Source organism: Gorilla gorilla, chromosome 6 (genome assembly GCF_029281585.2).
Source record: "Gorilla gorilla gorilla isolate KB3781 chromosome 6, NHGRI_mGorGor1-v2.1_pri, whole genome shotgun sequence".
In the NCBI taxonomy this organism is placed as follows: domain Eukaryota; kingdom Metazoa; phylum Chordata; class Mammalia; order Primates; family Hominidae; genus Gorilla; species Gorilla gorilla.
Genome location: NC_073230.2, coordinates 86,343,951 through 86,356,793, shown reverse-complemented (window position 1 = coordinate 86,356,793; position 12,843 = coordinate 86,343,951).

Below are 12,843 nucleotides of genomic sequence, written 5' to 3'. Positions count from 1 at the left end.
AATAAAAATTAAAAAATAAAAAATAAAAGAAGACATTATAGGAGGCAAGTCTGCAAAGCCTTAACTACAAACTAAAGAAACCAAAAGGAAAAAGAAGACTTTAAAAAATCTTTAGAAGTCTAAGAAGTCTTAAGTCTGTTCCGGGTGGAACAGAGTTAAGTATGCCAATTAAATTATTGGGTGCTGGCCGGGCATGGTGGCTCACATCTGTAATCCCAGCACTTTGGAAGGGCAAGGCAGGTGGATCACTTGAGGTCAGGAGTTCGAGAGGACAACACGACGAAACTCCATCTCTACTGATGGATGAATTTTAAAGTCTTTTTTAAGTCTACTGAAACACAAAAATTAGCTGGCCTTGGTGGTGGGCACCTGTAATCCCAGCTACTCAGGAGGCTGAGGCAGGAGAATCACTTGGACCCAGGAGGGGGAGGGTGCAGTGAGCCGAGATTGTACCACTGTACTCTAGCCTGAGCGAAAGGATGACTCCATCTCAAAAAAAAAAAAAAAAATTACGTGCTGACTGAAAATAAATTTGAAAGCAAGGTGTGTGACAGGGAAGGCTACTACCTGTGTAATATTCTGTTACTTAATGATAAGTCCTGAGTCATATTTCCAATCTCTCTTAACCAGCCTGTATTTGTACATTGCTTGTGTACAAGCTTGCTAATTTCCACAAATGGCAGTAGGTTGTCTGCTCCAATAGGGCCAAAAATGCACCTACTGGATTCAAAGCTCAGTAAGGGCCAGGTGCAGTGGCTCATGCCTGTAATCTTGGCACTTTGGGAGGCCAAGGCGGGCAGATCACTTGAGGTCAGGAGTTTGAGACCAGCCTGGCCAACATGGTGAAACCCCTTCTCTACTAAAAATACAAAAAATTGCTGGCCGTGGTGGTGGGCACCTGTAATACCAGCTACTGGGGAGGCTGAGGCAGGAGAATTGCTTGAACCTGGGAGACGGCAGCTGCAGTGAGCCGAGATCATGACACTGCACTGCAGCCTGGACGACAGAGTGAGACTCCGTCTCAAAAACAAAAAAACTCAGTCAGGAATGAAGAATGTCTGAAGTACTGTATGTGTAACGTGGCTTGTGATTTTTAAGCCCTGAGTGCAGCTTGAGCTAGTCCTTCATGATCTAATACCAAAATGTTCAAGATCTGTTTTATGTCATTGGTGCCTTCTAATGTTGGCCTGTTGTTTTCCTTGCTGAGACTAGATTATGATGTGGTATATTGTTTTTATCAATTTAATTTATAAGTATTTATAAGCAGCTTATTCTTCATGTTGCTCTCATTTACCCTGGAGATGCTTGTTTGCTTTTTGTTTTGTTTTGTTTTGTTTTGTTTTTGAGACAGGGTTTCACTCTGTCGCCCATGCTGGAGTGCAGTGGCACGATCACAGCTCAATGCAGCCCTGACCTCCTGGGCTCAAGTGATTCTACCACCTCAGCCTCCTGAATAGCTGGGACTACAGGCATGTGCTACAACACCTGGCTAAGTTTTGTACTTTTTGTAAAAATGGGGTTTCACCATGTTGTCCAGATTGGTTTTGAACTCCTAGGTTCAAGTGGTCCTCCTGCCTTGGTCTCCCAAAGTGCTGGGATTACAGATGTGAGCCACCACGCCTGGCCAAGATGTTTTATTGCTAATTATTTGTCTGTCCACATTGTTATCATCTCCTAGAGAAATTGCTAGAAGAGTGAGATTACGTGTCCTCTAAGTTATAAGTTCACAAATAAAAGCCCAAAGGAAGTTAGGTAGCAGACTTAAAAACAAATTAAAAAGACCCTGCAAAACTTGGTCTTAAATGAAAGGTGACATTCTCCAACCTGGGTGGTCTTTCTGGTTTCATGGGACTGTGCAGTGCAGTTGGAGGGTGACTGGGCCCTGTTTCCACGGCACTCTCTAGGTGCAGGGACCATTGAACCATGTCTGCTATTCCTGTCTTAGCTCTGTACTGAAATAACAGTTGTGTTACTGGGTTTCAAAAGAAAGTCCATCCCTCCTGATCTAGGCAGAAAGCCATTAAAGAAAACAGAAGGAGCAGTGGGAAAACAAACCAGAAAAGTTACCGATTCACCCATCTTGTGTCAGAATTGACAGGCCTGTTGCTCCTGCTGGAAACCTAGGATGTACGTTTGCAATGAGAAAAGAGTGAAAGACTTGAGCAGGTACATTACGAAAGAGCAGTCACAGCGGCCAGTGAATATGAAAAGGTCCTCAACTTAGAGAAGTCTGGAGAAATCCAAACTAAAACTACCCTAGGATACCACGCTACACCCACCAGCTTTAGGCAGGATGCAAACGTCAGGAATTCTACCCTGCTGGTGAGCAGTGAGAGAGCGCATAAACCAGTATAACAACTTTGGAAAACAATTTAGTAGGGTGGAAAGCCAGGTGGACCACTGAGCCAGCAGTCCCATTCATTAGTACATACCCCATGCCTGCTCCTCTGTATAAGAATATTCACTGCAGAGACCTGGTGCGGTGGTTCATGCCTGTAATTCCAGCACTTTGGGAGGCCGAGGTGGGCGGATCATGAGGTTAGGAGATAGAGACCATCCTGGCTAACACAGTGAAACCCCATCTCTACTAAAAACACAAAAAGTTAGCCAGGCGTGGTGGCGGGTACCAGTAGTCCCAGCTACTCTGGAGGCTGAGGCAGGAGAATGGCGTGAACCCAGGAGGTGGAGGTTGCAGTGAGCCAAGATCACGCCACTGCACTCCAACCTGGGCAACAGAGCGAGACTCTGTCTCCAAAAAAAACAAAAAAAAAAGAATATTCCCTGCAGAATTGTTCATAGCAGGTTAAAATGGAAAACAATCCAGTGTCCCTGAGCAAGAAGGAGGGATAAATATATGGTGGAGAGTCATGAAATAGAACAGCATACTACAGAGAAAATGAATACTTCCGTTGTTACTCACAATAAAATGACTTCTAAAATAATGTCTACAAAAAAGAAGCCAGGGCTGGGCACCAGTGGCTCATGTTTGTAATCCCAGCACTTTGGGGGGCTGGGGTTACAGGATCACTTGAGGCCACGAGATGGAGACCACCTTGGATCTCGTTAACCACCTTTTATGTAAAGATGTGGTGAGACCCCATCTCTACATGGAAAAAAAAAAGCCAGACATATTAAATATATGCTGTATGCTTACCTATATTGTGATACCCTACCTTATTTTAACGTGATTGTCTCTTTTAGCTGAGAGAGCTGGACAGGCTCCATTTTAGTTCCTTCACTTGCAGCCCCCTCCCTTAAAGGCATAACTAGTCTAAGCTGACTCCATGCACATCTAGGAATGCACTTACTGATAAGGTATGGAGGCAAGCTGAACCAGCAGCTCTTGGGGACGCGCTCAGTGGATGATACCAAAAGACCCTGCATTTTCTCTTTGTGGTAGTTTGAGCCCCTGCACCTGGAACTGTTTATTTTTCTGTAACTATTTATGTAACCAATTAATCTTTTTAATTTTTCCCTGTTCTGCTTCTGTAAAAATTGTTTCAGCTAAACTCCCCCTCCCCTATTTAGACCATGGTATAAAAAGAAATCTAGCCCCTTCTTCGGGGCCAAAAGAATTTTGAGCTCTAGCCATCTCTCAGTCACCGGCAATAGAGGACTCCTAAATTAGTCTCATGGTGCGGCGTTTCTCTATAACTCGCTCGGTTACAACAATATCAAGACTATATTGTTTAGGGGCCAGGCATGGTGGCTCACGCCTGTAATCCCAGCACTTTGGGAGGTCAAGGCAGGCAGATCGCTGGAGGTCAGGAGTTCGAGACTAGCCTGGCCAACATGGTGAAACTCCGACTCTACTAAAAATACAACATTAGCCGGGTGCAGTGGACGGCGCCTGTAATCTCAGCTACTCAGGAGGCTGAGGCGGGAGAACTGCTTGAACCCGGGAGTCAGAGGTTGCAGTGAGCCGAGATCATGCCACTGCACTCCAGCCTGGGTGACAGAGTGAGATTCTGTCTGAAAAAAACAAACAAAAAAAAAACAAACAAAAACCCAGACTATATTGTTTAGGGATACTTAGTTGACAAAATAACAGACACAAACAGGACATAATTACCATAAAAATCAGGAACTGGGGTGGGGGTTGGGGGGGAAGATTTAAGTGGAAAGAATGGAGCGGTGACAATGTGTGTCAACCTGGGAGGTGGTGACCCTGGGGTTCGCTTTGTAATTCCTCAAAATGAGCATTTATGTGCTATTCACTTTTCACAGGGCAGAATCTCTGAACTAACATGTTTAAGCAGCCATATGCAAAAAAAAAAATATGGATAATTTTTATTCTAATTAAAATATTTAAAAATTAGAGACAAGGCGGCCGGGCACGGTGGCTCAGGCCTGTAATCCCAGCACTTTGGGAAGCCGAGGCGGGTGGATCACAAGTTCAGGAGATCGAGCCCATCCTGGCTAACACAGTGAAACCCTGTCTCTACTAAAAACACACACAAAAAAATTAGCCGGGCGTGGTGGCAGGCACCTGTAGTCCCAGCTACTCGGGAGGCTGAGGCAGGAGAATGGCGTGAGCCTGGGAGGCGGAGCTTGCAGTGAGCCGAGATCAGGCCACTGCATTCCAGCCTGGGCGACAGAGCTAGACTCCGACTCAAAAAAAAAAAAAAATAGAGACAAGGATCTAACTATGTTGCTCACGCTGGTCTCAGACGCTCAGGGCTCAAGCAATCCTCCTGCCTCGGTCTCCCAAGGCGCTGAGATTCCAGGCGTGAACCACTGTGCCCAACCAGGAAAAAAATAATAATAATAAATAAATAAATAAATATATATATATATACACGTGAATATATATACACATGTGTATATATATACACACATACGTGTATATATATAGTATGTGTGTATATATTTTTCATACGTGTATATATATAACATTTTTGGTTTTTTGAGACACAGTTTCACTCTTGTTGCCCAGGCTCAAGTGCAATGGCTCGATCTCAGCTCACTGCAAACTCCGCCTCCAGGGTTCAAACGATTCTCCTGCCTCAGCCTCCCGAGTGGCTGGGATTACAGGCGCCCGCCACACGCCCGGCTGATTTTTGTATTTTTAGTAGAGACGAGGTTTCAACATGTTGGCCAGGCTGGTCTCGAACTCCTGACCTCAGGTGGTCATGTTTTGTAGACGGCAGGAGTTTCATGAAAAGAAGCCAATGAAGGGCAAGGAAGTGTAGCTGTCTACCTACGGGAAGCCAGCCAGGAGCCTCCCCGCAGGGCACCTGTAATCCCAGCTACTTGGGAGGCTGAGGCAGGAGAATCGCTGGAACCCAGGAGGCGGAGGTTGCAGTGAGCTGAGATCGCGCCACTGCAGTCTATCCTGGGTGACACAGCAAGACTCCGTCTCAAAAAAAAAAAAAAAAAAATCAGAAGTGGACTGTAGCCTATAGTGTGTTGCCTAATAAACTTATTTTTAGAGATACTTCTTTCCATTTTCTGTGAGGTCATCTGCAGTTTCACATGGTAGACAGACTTAGGTGATATTCTTAGCAAGGTAGAACGAAGAGTAAAGAGGTTTATTTCACAAGGGTTTATTGAAGGCCTACAATGTGTTAAATGCTGTAGGAAATACCCACTGATTTCTCTTTCATGGAGGTTTCCTGCCTTCTCTTAACAAGTTATCAATTAAACGGTTTGCTGGAAATTGCTAAGTTAATGAACACACAGGATACATTCTTTGGATGAGCAGACATTGGTTGGGCAGAGGAGGAAGAGGAGAGCAGTATAGACAGAAACCTGCTTATACACTGTAGTGTCTAAAAGAGCTTGTGATGTTCAGGAAACAATTGTTCACTGTGCTACAATATAGGGGACGGCCAGTTGCAGTGGCTCACACCTGTAATCGTAGCGCTTTGGGAGGCCAAGGAGGACAGATCACCTGAGTTCAGGAGTTCAAGACAAGCCTGCCCAACATGGTGAAACCCCATCTCTACTAAAAACACAAAAATTAGCCGGGTGTGATGGTGGGTGCCTGTAATCCCAGCTACTTGGGAGGCTGAGACAGGAGAATTGCTTGAACCTGGGAGGCGGAGGCTGCAGTGAGCTGAGATCATGCCGTTGCACTCTAGCCTGGGCGACAGGGTGAGCACTCTCAAATAATAATAATAAATAATAATAATAATAATAATGGTGATGATGTAGGGGACTTGATGAAGGGAAAGGATTAGAGAGATTCTGAAAAGAAGGTAGTTTTGGGCCCAGTGATGACTAGATTTTAAATTTCATATAGTAGGAAGTGGGGCACTAGTAAATTTTTAAGCAGAAAAATTATTTGACCAGATTTGTGATTTCAAAAATAGCTCTGGTGATAGAGTGGAGGATGGCTTGGAGCAGGGAATAAGAGCAGATAAAACTGTTATAAAACTCTTAAAGCTAGTACAGCAAGAACTTTGAGGGTCTTTGCTAAGACAGCAGCTGGCAGCTTCAATTTGGAGTAGGGTATCAAAGGCAACTGTGTATAAGGAATAGTTATGTAACTGGTACCCAATTTCTGAGATGATTTTGACTTAAACATTGTGTATTTTCCAGCATACTGTTGGTTTTTCTAATTATGTGGGAAATTATGTTGCTTTCACTTTTTTTTTTTTTTTTTTTTTTGCTCGTTGCCCAGGCTGGAGTGCAATGCTGCAATCTCAGCTCACTGCAACCTCTGCCTTCCCGGTTTAAGTGATTCTCCTGCCTCAGCCTCCTGAGTAGCTGGGTTTATAGGCACCCACCATGATGCCTGCCTAATTTTTTGTATTTTTAGTAGAGACAGGGTTTCACCATGTTGGCCAGGATGGTCTCCAACTCCTGACCTCAAGTGATCCGCCTGCCTCTGCCTCCCGAAGTGCTGGGGGGCGTGGTGGCAAGCACCTGTAGTCTCAGCTACTCGGGAGGCTATGGCAGGAAAATCGCCAGGAGGCAGAGGTTGCAGTGAGTCGAGATCGCACCACTGCACTCCAACCTGGGCAACAGAGCGAGACTCTGTCTCAAAAAAAAAAGTTTTCCAGGCATAGGCTACGTGTGGTGGCTCACTCCTGTAATCTCAGCACTTTGGGAGGCTAGGTGGGTGGATCACCAGAGGCCATGAATTTGAGACCAGCTTGACCAACATGGCGAAACCCCATCTCCATTAAAAAATACAAAAATTAGCATGCTGGTGCACGCCTGTAATCCCAGCTGCTTGGGAGGCTGAGGCACAAGAATCGCTTGAACCCAGGAGGCAGAGGTTGCAATGAGCCAAGATTGCACCACTGCACTCCAGCCTGAGTGACAGAGTGAGACTCTGTCACGGGGAAAAAAAAATTATCCAGGCATAGTGTTGCACACCTGTAGTCCCAGCTACTCGGGAGGCTGAGATCAGAGGATCGCTTGAGCCTGGGAGGTCAAGGCTGCAGTGAGCTATGATCGCTCCACTGCACTCCAGCCTGGGCAACAGAGCAAGACCCTTGCTCAAAATAAGTAAATAAATAAAAACATAACCTAAGTTCATCATCTCAGTCATGATGCCCCCATAAGCCTTCTCTTGCTGCCACTGTTCCAGCCACGCAGACCCTTGTTTAGGATGCCCTGCCTTTGCCCTTGTCCTTCCCTGTCTACAGACAGCTCCTCCACCAGGCGCCTCTTCCTCTCGCCCTTTCCTTGTCTGTCTTCAGGGAAGCCCTTTCTGAACTCTCAGCTCTCTGAGAGCTGTGTCCTTTTCCTTCACAGCATGTTTTTCATTTTGTAATTAGACATTTAAAACTGTGAGCGTTGGCCGGGCGTTGTGGCTCATGCCAGTAATCCCAGCACTTTGGGAGGCCAAGGCAGGAGGATCACTTGAGGCCAGGAGTTGGAGACCACTCTGGATAAACATAGCAAGATCCCAACTCTACAAACAAAAAATGGTTTGCTGGCCAAGCACGGTGGCTCATGCCTGTAATCCCAGCACTTTGGGAGGCCAAAGCTGGTGGATCACCTGAGGTCAGGAGGTGGAGACTAGCCTGGCCAACATAGTAAAACTCCGTGTCCACTGAAAACACAGAAATTAGCCAGGCATGGTGGCATGCACCTGTAATCCCAGCTACTCAGGAGGCTAAGGCAAGAAGATCGCTTGAACCCAGGAGGCAGAGGATGCAGTGAGCCGAGATCACACCATCGCACTCCAGCCTAGGTGACAAAGTGAGACTCCATCTCAGAAAAAGAAAAACAACAGACCGGTCATGGTGGCTCACGCCTGTAATCCCAGCACTTTGGGAGGCTGAGGCGGGTAGATCACAAGGTCAGGAGATCAAGACCATCCTGGCTAACAGGGTGAAACTCCATCTCTACTAAAAACAATACAAAAAAATTAGCTGGGTGTGGTGGCAGGCTCCTGTAGTCCCAGCTACTTAGGAGGCTGAGGCAGGAGAATGGCGTGAACCTGGGAGGCGGAGCTTGCAGTGAGCCGAGATTGAGCCACTGCACTCCAGCCTGGGCGACAGAGCGAGACTCTGTCTCAAAACCAACCAACCAACAAACAAACAAAAAAGATGCTCTGGCTGTTGCCCTTCCTCAGCTTTGTTACTCACCTCTCATTTTGCTGATTTCTTTTTTTTGTTTTTATTTTTTTTGACAGGGTCTCACTCTGTTGCCCAGGCTGGAGTACAGTGGTACCATCACGGCTCACTCACTGCAGCCTCGAACTTCTGAGCTCAAGTGGTCCTCCCACCTCAACCTCCCAAGTAGCTGGGACTACAGGCATGCACCACCACATCCAGCTAATTTTAAAATTTTTTGTAGAGATGGGGTCTCACTGCATTGCCCACCCTGGTCTTCACCTTCTGGGCTCAAGCAATCCTTCCCTCTCAGCCTCCCGAAGTGCTGGAATTACAGGTATGAGCTACCACATCTGGCCTAAGCTGTCACTTTGACCATGCACAGCTGCCACCTCAGAGCCTCCCATCCCCTCCCCAGGCCTGGGGACACAAGGTCACTCTGCAGAGATCGGCCTCCCCACTGTCCATAGAGGGTCATAGCTGGAGCACAGAGCAGGCATCTCCACTCCTGGTGACACCACAGGACAGTGACCCCCAACAGCCCAGCCCACCGCCTCCCCGGATCTCCCTCTGATCTCTGCCCACAGCAGCCTGGGAAGCTGTCCAGACTGTGGTGGAGGGCAGGATGGCACCACCTTCTGAGAAGAGGCCAGAAAGAAACAGGAGCTGAGGGACATGCCTGACCGCTCATTCGGCAGCCGCCCCTGATCCCCTGAAGCAGCCACTGTTGGGCAGATCTAGACCCAGTCTAAGACCCATGGGCTCAGCGGAGGGCTCAGGTCCAGTCTCTGCCCTTAGAGAGCGTCCCACTCATGGAGGAGGCACCCACCCCCCCGCCCGGCTGCAGACTGAATTGCATTCCTTCAGAATTCCTATGCTTGGCCAGACACAGTGGCTCATGCCCATCCCTGGGTTCAAGCGATTCTCCTGCCTCAGCCGCCCGAGTAGCTGGGATTAGGGATTACAGGCGCCCTCCACCATGGCCAGCTAATTTTTGTATTTTTAGTAGTGATGGGGTATCACCATGTTGGCTAGGCTGGTCTTGATCTCCTGACCTCAAGTGATCCTCCTGCCTTGGCCTCCCAAAGTGCTGGTATTACAGCCATGAGCCACCGCGCCCAGCCCAGGAGTGCCCCTTTTTTAAGCCTCATTTTTGGTGTAAGCCCCACCGGGGCACCATACCTGTCTCCCCTGGCCTCAGTTTCCTCTCAGTAAAATGAGCATTCAACCTAGAAGATATCCACGCTCCCTTTGGGCCCACGCTGCAGTCCAGCCTCCCCGAAACCCCACTCCCTGTGATGTCGGTGACACATGAGAGTTAGCCTGGAAAGAATGTGTTGCCCTTGACAACCATTCTTCTCCCTGGCTTCTCCCTCTGAGGGACAGAGAGAAATGTCCCATTAATCATCCTGGCCTCTCCCTCCCTCCTCTGCCCCCACCTTTCATTCCCCAGGGGAGGGGGGCCAACATCCCCAAGAGGGTTTCATGGCAGCTCTGGTCTCAGCTACGCCCTCCCCACCCCTGTGCCTGGAGCCCTGTCTCAGCCCTGATTCCAGGGGTTCAGGCCAGTGGGAGAACCCTAGGTCAGGGGACACTTGGGCTGGTGGCTGGAGAGGCTGAGCTGGGCAGAAGGATGGGGAGTTGTGAGCAGGGTCAGATTGTCAAATGTATCTGGGTGCTTCTTTCTCTTGGGGTCCCCTGCCAGACAGAACTGGGGGCCCAGATAGGACCTGGCCTAGAAAGTGCTGTGCAGGGGAGAGGAGCTATGATGGGGGCAACACAGGCTGTGCTGGGAGTCCAAGGGAGACACCTGGCCTAGCCTAATGGGGGGCGGAGGTGCAAGGAGGACTTCCTGGAGGAGGTGGCATTGGAGCTGGAGCCCCTGTTGAAGATGGAAGGAAGGGAGATAAATAATTGGCCATCAGCTAGGCACAGTGGCTCACGCCTATAATCCCAGCACTTTGAGAGGCCAAGGCGGGTAGTTTGCTTGAGCCCAGGAGTTCAAGACCAGTCTGGCCAACGTGGTGAATCCCCGTCTCTACTAAAAATATAAAAATTAGCCAGGCGTGGTGGGGCATGCCTGTAATCCCAGCTACTCAGGAGGCTGAGGCAGGAAAATTGCTCGAACCCGGAAGGCAAAGGTTGCAGTGAGCTGAGATTACACCACTGCACTCCAGCCTGGGTGACAGAACGAGACCCTCTGTCTCAAAACAAACAAAAAAACAAACAAACCAGGAAGTGGGCATCACAGTGGGTTTGTGGAAAGGCGCAGCTGGCTGGGATGAGGGATGTGGAACTGGGGAGGTCAAGAGGGTGTGGTAGGAGATACGACCTGGAAAAGGGGTGAAGGCTCTGAATGCCACCCCCAAGAAGCTGGACCATGCAGAGGATGCCCAAGCAAGATGAACAGACTGGGTTTAGGAAGATCTTCAGTGGCTGAGGTGGTGCGAGCAGCAGGGAGGGTGATCCTGGGCAGAGCAGGGAGGGGGATGTAAGCCAGGCCCTGGGGGACAACTTCTCCCACAAACACCTGACCCATCTGCTCCCAGGGTCAGGGCAGGGGTGCCTGGTAGCACTTGGGACCCATCGCTTGTCCTCTAAGATCATCACTCCAGCCAGTGTCTGGCCAGTTGAGCTTCAGCACAGAAGACATCAGAACTTCAGGAAAACTTGCAGCCATGGAGCCCTTTCTCAGGCTAGAACTTCTGCACAGCCCCAGGATGGAAAATGAAGTTAGAGAGGGTCTTCACTGCCACCACTCTGGTCTGTTGCCTGGCCGACCACAGTAACCTCCTCACTGAGCACCCCAAAAGCCCTAACCCCCTGCATTTGGTTGAATAGTGTCCCCTCAAAATTCATGTCTACCTGGGACTTGTGACTGGAGGGCTGGCAACTTCCAATTTTGCCCTTTCAGAATTCTTCCTGCCAGGTAAACAAGTTTGGGCTTGGGCTGGACCACTGAATAATGAGAGACTCATGGAGAGAGAGAGAGAGAGAGAGAAAGATATCCAGCCTGGCCAACATGGTGAAACCTTGTCTCTACTATTTTTACAAAAGTTAGTCGGACGTACAGATGGGTGCCTGTAGTCCCAGCTACTTGGGAGGCTGAGGCAGGAGAATTTGTTTGAACCCAGAGGTGAAAGTTGCAGGGACCAGAGGTTGTGCCACTGCACTCCAGCCTGGGAGACAGAGCAAGACTCTGTCTCCAAAACAAACAAACAAAAAAACCCTGTAGCTTGGGATCAGCCTTCTCTTCTATTGTTTTTCTTTAAAAAATAAAAATTAAAAATAGATGTAGATGCTGTGTTGCTGAGGCTGGCCTCAAACTCCTGGCCTCAGGTGATCCTCCCGCCATGACCTCCAAAACTGCAGGGATTGTAGGTGTGAGCACTGCACCCAGCCTTATGTTTTTTTCTACATAAAAAACAGCACAGGATTATCTTCCAGAGCTAATAAATATGTTCAAATAACCACAACCCCATTAAGGAAAAATATCACTGGGCAGCAAATAATCAATCCAGACCAATATGATCACAATTGCTGTGAAGGTGAGAAAAGTTCATTTTTATTATGTTTCCCCAAGAGACGCACTCTATTGTTCTCTTGAAAACACACAGCTCATGTCCTCCTTTAGAACACACATCCTCTTTAAAGTAACATACAAACATGCCAAAACAAGGTAAAAAATTACATCTGAAGTCTCACATTTCAAACATACACGAAATATCAAATAAAAATTTATTTTTACAAGAATTTAGGGGAACTACTACATAGCTATAAATGTAATATATATGTTAACTAAGTATCATAGATAAAAACCATGCTCCCTTCAGCAGCACGTGTAATAATAGATACAAAGATTGAAAGGTAAAAGATTTAGGATGAAAAGAATCCTCTCTTAAAAAGGAAAACAAAATTATATGTATGTGTATATAACAGTTATAATACCCATCACACAGCTTTATAGAAACAGCATCTATTCAAAAATACCAGTATTTCCAAAATATTTAAAATAATATTTAAAGTAATAATAATATTTAAATAAATATATTTAATAAATATTTAAATAAATAAAATAATATTTAAATAATTCTATACCCATGTTTTTCAAAATAAACCAATAAAATAGATAGTATATATTAGACGTGTTAGTATATATATCTGAGAGATGTTAAAAATCACAACTGAATTCTCACAATTCAGTCACAAACCTAAACAGCAAATAAAAATTTCTGTCGTCAGAATTTAGGGGAACTACCAATAGCTATAAATAGAAGAGATTATTATGGAAGTATACATAAAAAGAGTGCTCGCTTCAGGAGCACATATA